The sequence below is a fragment of the Anguilla rostrata genome, chromosome 8, assembly GCF_018555375.3.
Source record: "Anguilla rostrata isolate EN2019 chromosome 8, ASM1855537v3, whole genome shotgun sequence".
Classification (NCBI taxonomy): Eukaryota; Metazoa; Chordata; class Actinopteri; order Anguilliformes; family Anguillidae; genus Anguilla; species Anguilla rostrata.
Genome location: NC_057940.1, coordinates 46,831,822 through 46,848,268, shown reverse-complemented (window position 1 = coordinate 46,848,268; position 16,447 = coordinate 46,831,822). Strand labels below are relative to the sequence as shown.

General features: G+C 38.1%; 1 long non-coding RNA gene across 2 annotated transcripts; it reads left to right on the top strand.

Annotated features, from left to right (window-relative positions):
* The first annotated feature begins 2,355 nt into the window (after window positions 1-2,355).
* On the top strand, window positions 2,356-10,742 carry LOC135261813 (uncharacterized). 2 transcript variants are annotated; one of them, XR_010332035.1, is made up of 4 exons: window positions 2,356-3,225; window positions 4,101-4,160; window positions 6,687-6,796; window positions 8,056-10,742. It is a non-coding gene; the product is annotated as an uncharacterized LOC135261813 (long non-coding RNA). The 2 variants fall into 2 exon arrangements; XR_010332034.1 differs by lacking the exon at window positions 8,056-10,742 and having other exon boundaries at window positions 2,358-3,225; window positions 6,687-7,040.
* Window positions 10,743-16,447: the final 5,705 nt, after the last annotated feature.

Below are 16,447 nucleotides of genomic sequence, written 5' to 3'. Positions count from 1 at the left end.
CATTACATTACAGGCATTTGGCAGACGCTCTTATCCAGAGCGACTTAGAACAAAATGTATAACCATAATCAGGAACAAGTGTGTCGAAAACCCTAGAGGGCAGTAGCCTACCGTTCCAAGTGCAGGGAACAACCGCATAGTTCAACGTGGACCCTGTAGGTTAAACTGATTAACGCTAACACAAACAAGAACAGCAACAGTCTATGCAAGCAATAGTTAAGACGAGTTAAGTCACCTACGAAACAACTACCTAGTTACAACCCTAATCTTACAGTCAATGTAGAGATTAAATTGAGAATACGATTTCTCTCAGCATAATGACGGATTGAAAGACTAAACGAACTCACCTGATATTGTCTTCAAATGGACCGTATTATTTATTTAGACATTGGCAGACTACAGCATAAATTGCGTCTTTTGTTTATATTCAATATTAGTAATTGCAGTGAGAAACTGCAGCTGTAGGTCGTTATGTTATGGTAGCAACGGAACGAAGCGGACTATGAGGCTACCGTCATTGTTGCATTATACCAGCGTGTTTTCGCGCGTTTGCACAGAAACTCAGAACCTATCAATAAAATGGTTTAGCTATTTCTCAGCATAATGACAGATTTAAAAATTGAACGAACTCACCCGACACTGTCTTCCAATGCTTCCCGACAGTCAGACCGTCTCCTCACTGCTAAAAACTAGACCTACGGTGTGGGATTACTTGCGTCGCCATGGTTGTCGCTTGCCGTAAAGAAGTTTACTCGATGTCGTAACCGTTTAGATTTGGAGCCACAGCTCTTCCGCACCCCACCTAATAGAAACGGCCAAATGGCGGGCAAACCATATGGCGGACATAGGTGGTCCCAAAAGCAAAGTTGTAGAGCACATTCAGATGCATCGGTCGATGAAGTTTTGTGTTGATCAGACTTACGGTGTGGGAGTTATGACATTTTAAAGTATGACCCTTTGTTATAGCGCCACCATCTGGCCGACATGGGTGCTTTTTAGTGCTTGAGTAGTGGGGGGCCATAGGAACCCACCTGCCAAATTTGGTTGCTCTAGGACTTATGGTTGCTGAGCCTCAGACATTTTAGCGGAGAAAGTTGCCACGCCCCAACGATAAAGTTAAAATGGCGGGAAAACAATATGGCGGACACAGGTGGTCCCAATGGCAAAAGTATAGAGCACGTTCAGAGGCATGGATCTATGAAGTTTTGTGTTGATCTAACTTATGGTGTGGGAGTTATGGCCTTTTACGCAAAACCCTTTGTTATAGCGCCACCATCTGGCCGACGTACATGGTTTTTAGTGCCTGAGTAGTGGGGGGCCATAGGAACCCACCTACCAAATTTGGTTGGTCTACAACTTATGGCTGCTGAGCCTCAGACATTTTACCCGAGAAAACTGCCACGCCCCAACGAAAAAGTCAAAATGGCGGGCAAACAATATGGCGGACATAGGTGGTCCCAGAGCACGTTCAGATGCATAGGTCGATAAAGTTTTGTGTTGAAACAGGCTATCTTTGACCTCTCAGTGTCTTTCCTGTCAGCAGTCACCACTTCACCAAGTTTATCTGTCCTTGAAAAGTTAGTGTGGTCTTCTTAGTATGGTCTTCTTAGTATAGATTCAGTTTGTCTCGTTAGCAAGGTCAAAAAGCTGCAACAGCATCTGTCTAAAGTGTGGGTGTATTTTACTTGGTTTTTATAAATATAAAATATGAAGTGTACGGAAGGGTAGGATACCTGGATAATTTCTGCAATCCAGAAGGCACTTGCTCCCTCGGATCCGTAACTGTCACTAAAGGTGTGATCACCACAGGGTGTCCGCAAGAACTCTGACGGACAAGAATTCCGGTTCCTGCTTGTTTCAGGGACTTTTTTCCTACAGTCTCCTGTTCAGCATGTAAAATGCATGTTCAATTGGATTCAGATCCGGTGATTGACTCAGCCAGTCAAGGATTTTCCACTTTTTGAGGGTATTTTCATCCATATTGGATGAACCATTTAAAAATGACAGCACCTTTTGTACATGGTCCCCCCATTTTAAGGTACTACAAGTATTTGTTGAATTGCCTTCACAGATGTGTTTCGTTAGGCAGGTGTATTCATTTGTGTCGTTAGTGAATGTAGAAGAGAGCTGTTGATGTCTAATCTTGATTCTAGACTTTGCAATTGCCTTTGGAGGTTGTTGTTAGGCTGTGACAACATGAGGAAGACAGCAGGTGTCAATGCAAATTAAGCTAGCTGTCATAAGCCTCAGAAATGAAAATCAATCAATCAGGAACATTGCAAAAAAGGCAACATTAGCTTAGACAAAGTTGCGCACAGTAGCCATCTCTCATTTCAGGTAACGTTGCGTTAGCTAGATAGCTAATGTAATTAACACTAGCTATCTAGCTTAATGTCAGCTAACAATTAGAAAAAACGCTAGCTAACGCTACCGACTGGTACTGACCTCGCAAAACGTCTCTCGAATGCAATGCTACCTTGTTGCAACGTTGCAATGTAGCTAACTAAAGGTCAGTTCAGATCAATGATTCGTAACGAGACTGTATGCAACTTGCAAAATTCCAAGACGTCTGAATGTAAACGTTCTAACTGCACTTGCCAATTTGACAAGGTGGGTCTTTTGAGACCAGGCAACGGCTTCAGACGCTCTGCAACTAACCAGTTCACACCGCTGCATTTTTCTCTGCAACATTCTAAAACAGTTTCGTCTCGTTGCGAATCATTGATCTGAATTGGCGTTACCGTTATTTACATTGCTATCAAGTTCATCAATATATTATAATGATCGGAATAAAGCCGTCTTTACACAGAGCATTAACCTGGGGTATAGGTGGAGCAGAGCCGAGTCTAATTTCTGTGTAAAGATGTCAAGCCGGAGAAAACTAAATTTTTATTTATTTTTAGATATAGGATATGATGGATAAGCAGGTATAGGGTTCTAGGGTGGCTGACATGGATAGGGATTTTATATAGTAGGACTCGGTGTAAAGCATGGAGGATAAAATATAGCTTAGGGTGAAGGGATTTTTTAGTGTAAATCTATTGTCTGATACACACTCCGGAGCAGAAGGTGGCGGTAATTCACCAATAAGCTGTGTACCACCCGCTGTAAAACAAGAAGACGGTATATTCAATCACATGCGCATGTTGCTGTGACGTGGTCTTAGAAGAAGGTCGTTGTGATTTCAAATTCTCCGTGGGAAAATCTGGCGGCGTTCAAGAGCAGGTAAGCGTTTCATTACGCCTTTATATTTTTAACTGAATGTATTAATGCAACAATACTGGATGCCAACCGCCGTGAAAACTAACAAGAAGAACTGAATGCATTGGAGACATTTTCAGTTAGTAGTATTTGTAATGTAATGATGGAGTCCTACTTTCAACATGCATGTTTGCAGTTCTAGTTTAATGTTGTTAATGCTTTAAGTTAGTAGGTGAAATGGCGTCTGTTTGGTACATATTTGCTACTTTGAGTATTTAACGCTAATAGCCCAGTGCAAATGTAATGTAAGACCAGCTAACATTACCTAGCTGATCTCGGCGATGGCCTGTTTAGTTAGCTAACAATTGAGCTAATTCGACATGTATAAACGGCTGTCCGTAAAGCACCTTTTTTTATGTACTTTTAGGTAGCGTTGTTGCCAGCGCCACTTTTGAAAGCTAACGTATGTGTGGGCTCTTTTGAAAGCTGTAATTCACCTTGTCCACGTCCTAATGAGATATCAACATGTTGGTTAAAATATGCATCATAAATGTGATATAAAATAGTTGTGGTCTTCATTTGGTTTTTGGTGTTTGACAAACTGGAGCTATTCAAGCCTTTTCAAGCTAGCATTGTTGGCGCCTCTTTTGAAAGCTATTTTTGCGCTCTTTTGAAAGCATTTAGCTAAACGTTATTTCCATTAGAAATACAAAAACTCAAAAATCCTCAAAAAATCCTCTAGCATTATTTCTCTATACCTGGTGTAATCGTGGCCTTAAAAAAATTAAATGAATAAATAGGCTTTGGCTTCGCGGCAGTGCACTGTGTAATCAATATTAATCAAGACTATTTCTCTGTATTTTCACCAAATACTGACTTAAATTGATTTTCTTTTGCAGAGTTCTCTACATTTGGCCCAACAGCTCAAATGGAAACTAGAGCACAAGATCAGAATGAAGGTAGTTATGGATATTAGGGTAAACGTCCCTATTAAGCCCACGTACCATATAAGCCCACTTGCAACTTCTTGATTTGACTTGCAAGTCAAATAAATAAAAAAACGACATTTTTTGCTGTGTGATGTTTTTTCAGATGAAGCTGCTTGTTACATAAATGACACTTTTTATTGTAAGTCAATCACATTTGTCGATATTGAGTTATCGAAGCACGTGTGGCATGTGCCTGCTGATCCCAGAAGTTGCAAAAAAACTTAGGTGATTTTGGTACCCTCAGAAAATAACATTTTGTATATTTCTACTCCTGTTTTTGGTAAGTACTCATTTGTTATTGAAATTTAAGTGATTAGTGTTTTGAATGAGGCATATGTTAGAATATTACCTGAATAAGAAATATTGTTTCTTTTGAAATCAAAATATGAGTTTTAGCACGTTAGCCAACAGACCACATGCTGCACTAATACAGTAGCTACATAGTACGGTTCATTGCAATGACATAAAGCATGAATAGTTCATATTTTTGTATGCAGTTTATATTATTATATTGTTAAATAGACAATAAATGTGTGTTTATCTTTTTTCTTTTTTTTTTTAATTAACATTTTTACCTGGTGGGCTTAAAGGGGACTCTAGCAAAAAAAATCACACTGTCTTGGGTGGATGTAAATGAGTATAGCTAATTACTTCTCTGCATGATCAATTTATACTTTTCATATTATGTTAGTGCACCATATATAGATTTATTTCATATAGTCGTTTTTTTAATGTCATGTGAGTAGAATAAAATATTCTGTATTTTAACCATAAATTCACTGACGTGCCCTTTTAGCCCATCTGTTCCCATTAAGCCCACTTTACTGTGTTTCAGTGGGGATTTTCTCCCTTTTCACCTTTGAACCATTTCCCTCCCTAATTTTGACCTTACCTGATGAATCAGCTCCATAATTCAGATAATTAATACCCATATTTAAATGTCAGTGATATTGCATAGGTCAATTCATTCTGGATAGGCCTGTGTCTTAACATTAGCAATAATTTTTTAATCTTTACTTTTCAGATGAGTTTTAGTTTAAGATGACTAAAACACAAAAGAACTACAGTTCATGTCCACGCATGATAGAAGCGCAAGTTCATCCTCCATTCTATTTGCGCAATCATGAGGTCATTGAAAATCTGCAAAAACAAGATGAAAGCCATGAAAGACTTGTTACCGTAAGACAAAGACAACCACAACGTGGGCAAAAGATTGAAACGAACAAATAAAATAAAGCTTAGACCACCCTATAGGTTATAACATAGGTACATAACATAGGTATGTTATGTTACACTACTAAGATGGAGCATGGAGCAAATGATAGCCTTACTAAAACGATACAATCACCTCAAAGAGCATAGGCCTACGTTTAGTCTAGGAGAAAGTAGAAATTGCAGAAACGTTGAAATCTTTCTTGTTTATTTTGTTTAAGTTATAGGCTAATGATACATGAGCTTCAAGATGTTATGACTGATGTCTCCTCATAATGAACTGTGTTTTAATGTTACTGAACTGAATGGTTCTAAAATGTGTTTTTACAATGTTTTCAAACTACTAACTACTAAATGTGATTAACATTTGAAAATGAATTAGTTATTGTTTAATTGTAAATCCTGAAATTGACTCATTTACTATCCTTAGAACATTAGTATTGAACCTGAAATTGTTTTTCGTTCAGTCAGTCAGTCTTCAGAAATTTTCATAACACCTGCACTTTCAACCAGCTGGCTGGACCAGAAATTTTGGCCAATTTCAAATGCCAACAGCACATGATAGGATAGAGATACAGACAAAATGACAACACGTATTGAAAGATGAAGTATTGAAGAGCAATTTCCACTATAGTTTTGATTTTGTTCGTAAATAGTTTTTTTTGGCTACATTCCAAAGAAGACATATTGTAAGTTTAACTTTTTCTGTGTTGACAACACAGCAAAAAGGCTGGTCATGCCTATTTCAAATGCCATTTGCAGGCCATAGGATAGGAGTGGAGACAAAATGAAAATAGCTATTGAGAGCTAAGAGATTACAGATTTGAATAGAAGTTTGTGTTAAGATTTTTTAAATGTATATTTATTTATCAACAAATCATGAAGTGGGCTTATTTGGAACACCCATGGGCTTAAAGGGTACGTTAGGTTCCCATTAAGCCCATGCCAGACTTTTGACAAATTAAACAATAAAAACATTAGAAATATATAAATGAATTATTGGCACTTCAAATGAGAGATTAGACTTTCATTTTAACTAAAATGTTCTCACTTAAATTGGGGCAGTATACATTAAAAATGTCTGAAAAGCGGACTTGGTGGGCTTAATAGGGACATTTACCCTATATGGAAACAGCTCTTTGCTCATTTACTGTTTGTCATTGTCAAAATACAATTACGATTTTAGCCTGCTTATAATGTTTATAAAACACATTTATAAACATTTAAAAAAAAATTGTTACTCAATGTATTTTTCTTACTTGGTCCAATTTCATATCCTTTCAGCTCCCACACATGGCCTTATGACTGTTGCCCCAGTGAAGAACCTGAGGTCCAGCCTTCCCCACTCAAGACATGCCTGAGACAAGAGTGACTGTATTCCAAGTTGATCCAAGGTGATCCTAACTTGAATGTAGTTCACCGCTTGAAAAAGACAAAAATACTCAACACTATTAATGTTGAAATCATTGGTCTATGGTTATTACTGTCCTGAAACCCTTCACCCTTTTTATGTTTTTGTATCTAGTTTCTCATCTTCTGTACCATAATTATGCTTGCCCATATTGCCTACCTAGAAATGTAACTTGAACCTGATCTCAATGGTATTCTATACAATGACCATAAAGGCTTTCTATTCTATTTGGGCTTTATGTGTACATTTTTTATTGCTGCACTTAAAGTATCTTAAATTTTGAAGATCTGAATTACAGAAGCAATGGCATTTCATTGGTAGGATAGAATGGAGATCAAAATTAAAACACCATGATATACCTTTTTTTAACACACAATCAAAATGTATGGTCAGGGTTTAGTAAGTGACCAATCCGCAACGTTGTGGAAAGGTAAATAACGTAATAAAGAAGTTTAAACAACGTGTCTGCAACGTAAATCTATAACGTTACGGCGGATGACTGCCTGGCGACGTAATCACAACTTCGGGGTAAGGTTATTCTGTTACATTGTCAAACGTAAAATTGTTAGGACGTAACTGTTACGTATCCACAACGTTGTTTTGCGACGTCGCAGCGACGGGGTGCTGGTCTTACGTTTTTACGGTAATACTACGTAAATTGAGACGTAACGCGGACGTTACGAGACCAATAGAAGATGTTGATAGTACGTCGCCACAACCACATTTTGTTAGTAGGGATAGTTGGCGTGGCCCAGGTGCCAACTGACTGACGTCACCCAGGCGAAACTGGTTGGATCCGGTGGAACACCTGCAATTACTGCTTTCCGCCTTTGGTACCGCCAAAGAGAACGAAACGGAAATCTTCGAGATTGTAACTTCAAAGAAAACGCCAATTCGCGTTTAAGGGTTCTTGGACATTTCTGAACATGACATGTTGAACCAGTGCGTTGTAATTTGGCGCTCCGCCTGTGTGTATTTGGCAAGTGTGCTAGCAGTAAAAATAAAAGGGAAAGTAAATTATGGGTCAGAGCAACTAATTAATACGGTGATGTTTATAAAAAAGTATTTTAGCCATGTGTATGGTTGATTTAATGAAGAGTAATAAGACACACAAAGAAATTAATCACATGTGTAATTGGAGCAGTTTATGATCACAACTATATGTAAATGCATAGAGTGAATATGTAATCCTCTCTTTGGCCTATTCAACCGGGTCTTTTCCTTTCTCCCTGTTTGTGTTAGATTCGACATCTTTGGAGGTAAGTGGATTTCTTCTGCTGCTTCTCTGCGCTACTACAGTGGTGGTACAGTTCAGCAGTTGCAGCCAAGCTAATTGATGGGACGATTCTGAAAGATCGGAACTGTTGCTTTCATCTGAAATCCTGGTAGGACTGATCATTGCCAGAACACTGAAGGACACATTTAATAGACTGTATATTTTCATTCCCTTCATTGGACTGAAAAAAGGGAATCACTGTTTCATTGGTTGAAGTTACTTTTATTGCTCTGTTGATTGATATTGATATTGGGGGAATTGATACTATTTCTTTTAAAAGGTATTTTGATACATACACCAATGGTAAAAGATCTTTTGATGTATATACATTGAGGTTAAAATGTGTTTTGCTAATACACAAAAAGGGGTTTAGCTCATGAAAAAAAAAACAGCGTGTGAGTTAAACTAGTTGAGATGAAACATTGCTATCAGATTTTAAAAATAATGCAAAAAAAAAATGGTCACAATGCGGTACACTCTCTAAATGTGTAATTAACTTGTGTGTATTTCTATACTCTGTACTCTCGTATGGGGATGAGACGACTTGAAAACAATTTTCAACTGTCCACCACGTTTTGCCAATGTTCCAACTCTCACGTCATCACTGTTACATGTTCACAAAATCTATTACACTACCATCTAACGCTTACATTATAGTGTGAAATATCCACATTATATAACACCACTAACCTATTTAAAGATACTCAGTTTCAAAAATAACGTATATAACCGAACTATTTTGAGCAGTAATACTTACATAGCAATGATGAAATCTCATCTATGTTCAGTAGATGGAGACAGAGACGGTATCAGTGATACTGTTCTATTCGCTTCTGTTTTACTCCAGAAAATGATGTCTGCTAGGTCTATCAGCAAACATATGGCTTAGCTATGTCCAGAAGTCTTCAATAATAATAGTATTTTCCAAGAAATTGAGATCGGTGACTACATTTTGTTAGATGCAGCATATTTTCTGCTAACATAGAGTGAATGCGTAGGTGAATGCGATGCTAAGAATATTTTCTGTTGCGCTGACCTATAAAACGCTATTCCAAAAGCAGAATTAGACATGTTGTACATCGTTAGAAAGCTCATACTCTCACCTACTGAATAAATGAATTGTCAATCAAGCCAGACTGTACTAAAAAGGGCAACGACGCTGTAAACAACAGGTGTGGTATTACGCACAGCTATTTTGGAAGATACAATGTATAACATGTCTAATTTTGCTTTTGGAATAGCGTTTCATTGGTCAGCATAATCGAAAGTTTTGTTATCGCATTCACTTACACATTCACTCTGTGGTAGCAGTGAAATACGCTGCACCTAACAACGTTGTTAATGATTTTTCATAATTTCTTGTAAAATACTATTATTATTGAGGACTTCTGGGCATAGCTAAGCGATATGTTTGCTGATAGACCTAGCTGACATCGTTTTCTGGTGTAAGACAGAAGCGGATAGGAATATCATTGATTTACTCTTTCTTAATCTGTTGAAAACGGATAAGATTTCATCATTGCTATGTAAGTATTACTGCTCTAAATATTTTGGTTATATACGTTATTTTTGAAATTGAGTGTCTTTACATAGGTTAGTGGTATTTTATAATGAGGATATTTTACACTAATGTAAGCGTTAGTAGTGTAATCATGTCTTTCTATGATTTACCATGTAAAGCAGCTAACGTTGACAATTAAACACTACCACAATTCGGAACAATTAACAATCATAATCGCTATCTTACTTGTAAGCTATGACCTATAGTTTTACAGACTAAATAACTACAATTTATAAATCTATCACGGAACCTCATCACTTGACATTTGGCTACTCGATGCTGTCGTAGACGATGACATCATTTTTAGAACTTAGAGGCCTCCGTAGCTTCTCCTACGTCCTTGGAAAGGGGGGGGGGGTATTCAGTTGGTTGCAATCTGCAACCTCACCGCTAGATGCCACTAAATTCTACACACTGCACCTTTAAATAGGAATTCAGTAAAATTACAACCCTCTGCATGCACAGTGCATTCTCCAATCATGTGTGCAGCCCACATTACTGCCAACACTACCTGAACCAAAGGACTACAGGCTTTCAGGTAAGTTTTGATTATATTAATGGAGTGAATATATATTACGTTTTTTTAATGACATTTCAGTTAACCGGCAGATAGTAGCCTAATGCAAAGTACACTGTTTATACCTTGTTAACACCTTCTGCTAGCTAGCTGTTACCATGTGATGTAGCTTGATTGAGCATGCTAATTGAGGAGTTTTAATTAATCTATTTACATTCATTCTTTATTGTAAAACATTTATTTTATAAATGGGTTGTTCACTTTAAACCCTAAGGCATATTCTAAATTGTTATTTCATTGTTTTGTTTTCGTCATGGAAGAAGGGGTCATAAGGAATATTTTTTGTTGATTAAATTAACGCTATCTAATAAGTAGGCATTTTTATCACTGGTAAGCGGCATGGAGACATTGTGTAAGTATTGGTAATTTTGGACAAGCAGTTAACCTCTCCAATACTTCCCGTCTTTGGTCACGTAGTGTGCTGCCAATGTCACCTGGCATTACTCACGGAAAACTGCTCATCACTAGAACAACTGGGGTCAACTTACCTCATGCGCAGTAAAATGGGATCTCATAAAAAAACATGTTTTCAATGTACAAAAATGCCAAGTTACTCAAAAGTATTGATATCAAAATGACGCCAAGTAACGGTACTACAAACGATATAGGCTATCTTGCCTCACCGAAATGACATAAGATGTATTTCAAAGCAATGCTACCCAATATTTCCTCAGTTCTTTCAAGTCACTTGGCCCTGTGTATAAGCATGCAGTACATGGACACGCCAAACATGTGTGGGGATGGCTCTCTCACAGTGAAGATTGATTGAATAGGCGTGTATATGTCCAATTTGTATTGGTATGTATGTATTTCCCTGCCCAGCCTTTCTGTTGCGTGAATGATAGTATGTTTCTTGGTATAAGCGTGTGTTCGTAAATGTGAATGTAACATGCTGCGAGGGAAATGTCCCCATGGGGATAAAGAAGTTCTCTATGTATGTATGCACACTATGTATTTTACATGCAGTATTCATTGTACGTAGCAAATATACAATAACTTGCACATGTACTCAAATTCAGTTCGGAAGCAAGTATAAACATGTTTTCTGGAGAAATATGCTTCCTGTAGTTACTCAGCAGCAATTTTGTACATTAATTTCAATGTGTTCCATGAGGCAATTCGAAATATTTGACTCTTTGATCTGACACAAAGTTTGCATGACATTGTAAAATGGTAAGATTACAAAACACAGGGCCAAGTGACTTGAAAGAACTGAGGAAATATTGGGTAGCATTGCTTTGAAATACATCTTATGTCATTTCGGTGAGGCAAGATAGCCTATATTGTTTGTAGTACCGTAACTTGGCGTCATTTTGATATCAATACTTTTGAGTAACTTGGCATTTTTGTACGTTGAAAACGTGTTTTTTATGAGATCATTTCTTTTTGCAAAGCGTTTTATTATGAGAGTGAGAAATGCGAGCCTGTAAGAAACAGTTGTGGATTATGGCTATCGTTGTGTGAATTTGTACAGTCTGATGAGAGTGTACCGTTCAGCAGTTTCGGTTTGCTATATATGTAAAAACAGTGGCTGTGAGAAAGGATGCAGTGACGTAAGCGTAAACGCATTGGAAACGCAGATGAAATATGGCCAGTGTATGTACTCACGGATTTGACGTCCATCCAAGGAGCCTTGACTGACAAAAGAATCAGCAAGCCCGTAGAATTATAACTCCCTAGGTCGCAACTTGTGTAGCCTTCTGTCCTGCTCCGTTGTCTGTTATTTCGTGGAGATGCACTTTTAGTTTTTGTAAGGTTTATCCTTCTGTCCTGCTCCGTTGTCTGTTATTTCGTGGAGATGCAGTTTTAGTGTTTGTAAGGTTTATAAGGCATTTTGATAGGCTTATCTGCAGGTAGGAATCCTCTTCGCTGTTTTGCTAAACTAGAACCGGAAAACATGATAGTGGAGAATAGGAGCAGACGCGTATGTCCCAGCAGGCTTTGCATATGAGAAAATAACAACAGTGTGAGAGAAATTAGGATGAAATGACAAAATTCCGTAGTTGAAACAATATGTTTTTAGCAGAATGGGCATGTAGGTGAAGGTTGACATGATCACGTATAGTATAGTATAGTGCGAAGTAAATGGAGTGACCATGAGCGAGCTTATATTCCTTATAGAACGGTATATATAACAGTCGCTATAAAGCGCCAGCTGTTGAAGTGGGTTAAGTAACGTGTGAAATGTATTGCACTGCTGTGTTTTTTTCATGTTCAATACTGGTAGTTATAATTATGAGTGAATCATGTTTTTAAATGTAATGTTTTAATGGGGAGTTGCAGAACGGACATGCGTAGTAATTGTTTGTATGTGGTTAGATAGAGAACAGGGCGAGGTAACATGAATGTAGAAACGTGGCGTTTGCTGATAAGAAGGTTTTGTAAAGTAGCCAAGTGAAGAAATGTAGTTAGTAGAAATGGCACAGCTGTGAACTGGTGTAACTTTTTAATAAAAAGAATGCATTTGCCGTCATGAAATGCATACGGGTGGCCATGAGTGCGTTTTGGTTTAAGCAAATGTAAGCATAAGAGAACGTTATTAGTGAGGGTAAAAGCAGGTTAAAGAAACATGTCCCTAGCTGGGCTTGGACCTAGTACCCCGTGTTCCCAAGACTGTAACCTTAACCACTAGGCCACAAGCAGATTAGCTATTTAACCCCGAAATGTTTCAGAGTAAGAAGGTAATGGGTATTTTGCCTGTGTATGCGAGTTTTTGATTGGGTGGTGAACTGGTGTAACTTTTTTAATAAAAGGAATACATTTGCCGTCATGAAATGCATATGGGTGGCCGTGAGCGAGTTTTGGTAAAGAAAATATAAAAGCGTAAGAAAACGTTAGTGTAAAAGAGGGAATTATCTGCCTGAGGGCGAGGCGGTATTCAATCCTTCAACCGGAGGTTTACCAGTCTGTGACTTGGTTAGTGCAGCACCATGACATAGCTATGCAATGCGTGGAATCTCATTAGCAAACCTGTCCGTGGTTTTAAAAAACACAAGCCATTAAGCACAGAAGCACTCCCGTTGAATCCATATGGCTTTGCAATATTGTAGCCGGTTAATAACTGTACGTGCAGTCATAATTCAGTGTATACGTTCGGTTAACGGCGGGTAGATATGGTGCAAAAGCAATAATTGAGAAGTAGTAGACAATTATTAAAAGCAGGTTAAAGAAACGCGTTCCTAGCTGGGCTTGAACCTCGGACCCTGTGTTCCCAAGACTGTAACCTTACCCACTAGGCCACAGGTGGACTAGCTGTTTGGATTGAAAAAGTTTCAGAGTAAAAAGGTATGGGTATTTTGCGTGTGTATGCGAGTTTTTCATTGGGTCATGTAGGTGAAGATTTGGCGGGTGTCGGTAAAATGTCCAATGGGGAGACATGTTATTAGTGGGATAGGCGGCAGGAAAAATAAGAATGAGAAGAAGGAGAAAACGCAAAATCCCCTTAGTTTGGGGCTTTATTGTGTGGACATGTGAAGTTGTTTATGAATTCTGTCTGTTGAAATGGGGTCAGAATGTACAGAATTTAATGTTTTTAACCTCTTAGCGCACAGCCCCTAGTGGTGGGCACGCCCGCGTGCCTAGATTACTAAAGTCAAACATTCGGTGCTACTGCAACCAACGTGTGAGATGAAAACAGAAACACGTTGTTTCAGTTTCATTAGTAGACGATACATGACAACTATGCCGAAAACGGAGTTTCGTAGCCCCACCATTGTCGCTCCGGTCGTTCATTTAACACGCACCCCTTCCCTGCAGTCTCATCTAAAAAACACCCCCCACCCTTGACATAATGGACAATATTGTCTATCCTGGCATTAATAAAAATATTCTTTCACCACTAAAAAATCGTATTCCGTCATAGCAACAAGATAAACCCGACAATAGCCCTAAGATATGCCTATACAGCAGTGAAAACGCTGCTCACTCAATAACGAAATAAACGAGAAAAAGTTTTTAAAAAGGATACCATGTCATTCTACAGTCAATATCTGGGACTAAATATTGAATAAATATAAAACCTTACTGTTGGTTTTACGTGTAGAGATGTCCCTTTTGAGACTGCGTGGTCATATATTGTCTTGGACAATCCGTTTGGGAAATATAGGCGCATCTGTGACGCCTGGGTATCTTCCAAAATAGCTGTGCGTAACACCACACCTGTTGTTTACGGCGTCGTCGCCCTTTTTAGTACAGTCTGACTTGATTGACAATTCATTTATTCAGTAGGCGAGAGTATAAGCTTTCTAACGATGTATAACATGTCTAATTCTGCTTTTGGAATAGCGTTTTATAGGTCAGCGTAACAGAAAATATTCTTAGCATCATATTCACTTACGCATTCACCCTGTTAGCAGACAAATACGATGCACCTAACGAAACGTGTTGAAGGATATTTCGTAATTTCTTGGAAAATACTATTATTATTGAGGACTTCTGAACATAGCTAAGCCATATGTTTGCTGATAGACCTAACTGACATCGTTTTCTGGAGCAAAACAGAAGCGAATAGAACAATATCATTGATACTGTCTCTATCTACTGAACATAGAGGGGATTTCTTCATTTCTATGTAAGTATTACCGTTCAAAATATTTCGGTTATATACGTTATTTTTTAAATTGAGTATCTTTAAATAGGTTAGTGGTGTTATATAATGTAAATATTTCACACTGTAAGCGTTAGACGGAAGTGTAATAGTTTTTGTGAAGCATGCAACAGTGATGACGTCAGAGCTGGACCATTGCCAAAACGTGGTGGACGGGTGAAAATTGTTTTCATGTTGCCTCATCCCCATACAAGAAAATATACGAGAGTACAGAGTATAGAAATACACACGAGTTAATTATTACACATTTAGGTACTGTACCGCATTGTGTGACAATGTTTTTGCATAATTTTTAAAAATCTGATAGCAATGTTTCATCTTAAACCCTCATTAGGGGCTCATTTATATGCTTTATAATGGACAAAAAGCATTTTATTCAATTTTGGAGAGATTTTGGATATGTTTCTGGACACCTAGCTATTTTAGACCACTGTACTGACTGAAAGCTTGTAATTCCCATTTGAAAATTATGCAACAGTGATTTTCTTGAGTCAAAACAGTTGATTTGTAGTGAAATACGTGGATATGTTATGATTTACAGCAATGCATAATTTAGACATTTTGGATAGATTTGGAGATGCTGGGTACACTGCATAGTTTTTGCTTCATACATCTATAGTAGTTCTACATATCCACCCTTAGATTTTATGAACTTGTGGTCAAGAAGTTTTTGACCTAGCACATGTATATTTTAACCTCCTGTATATATGCAATCTCTCAGTATTTCATTGCAAACTTAAAAATTGCAAATTTATTTTTGTTTTTTTGTCAAAACAATTGCATTTGTGGCACTTTATTTCTTCCAAAATTATGAATATAAACTAATCTGCATTAGTATTGTAAATTGTACAAATGTCTTACTTCTTTTAAGCCATTTTTAAAGTCTTTGTGGTGTTCACATCTGGAGTTATAAAGCTTTAAATAGGGTACCCCCTAAATGGGCAAGGATTGGCAAGATTTGGCTTGTACCTTAGGTTAAGATAGCGAATCACCCTGAAATGCAATGCGGTGTGACGTCACATACAATGCAGAATGATGGAAGCTGTCCTTATGAGGAAAAATTACACTCTGCTTCCCCCTGCTGTCAGAATCCTGCAAGCATTTCCCTCTTGTCAGCGGAACCTCTACCGCAGAGGCAAATGCGTCAACTGAAACCCTGTGTGTGCGTGTCCGCCCACACAGCTACACACATCCATACACAAACCAGCACAGAGAACAGACCTACAAATAGGCCTACGGCTAGGCCAACATCTTACCCCGAGTTAATTTGATTCCATGATTAATACATATCCCTAATAATCCCTAATAGAATTAAATATATACTTACCTTTAACAATGACCAAAACGCCCTTTCCTCCTTGCATTCTTCTGTGCGAATTCCTTCACAATGTTTCTTCCCAGATAGCCAAGGAGAGCCGGTTCTACACTGGGCCTGATCTGTTCACCGACTCGTCGCACAACCGGCCTATAGTTGGTTTCTGCAATCGGGCCAGAGCCGTTATGACGTCTGACCCGGCTCTGGCAAACGACTCACAGCCACACGATTTTTCTTGGTTGTGATTGGCTAATTTTAGAGTTCTAGAATTAGGTCTGTTATATTGGTAGTCTATTGCT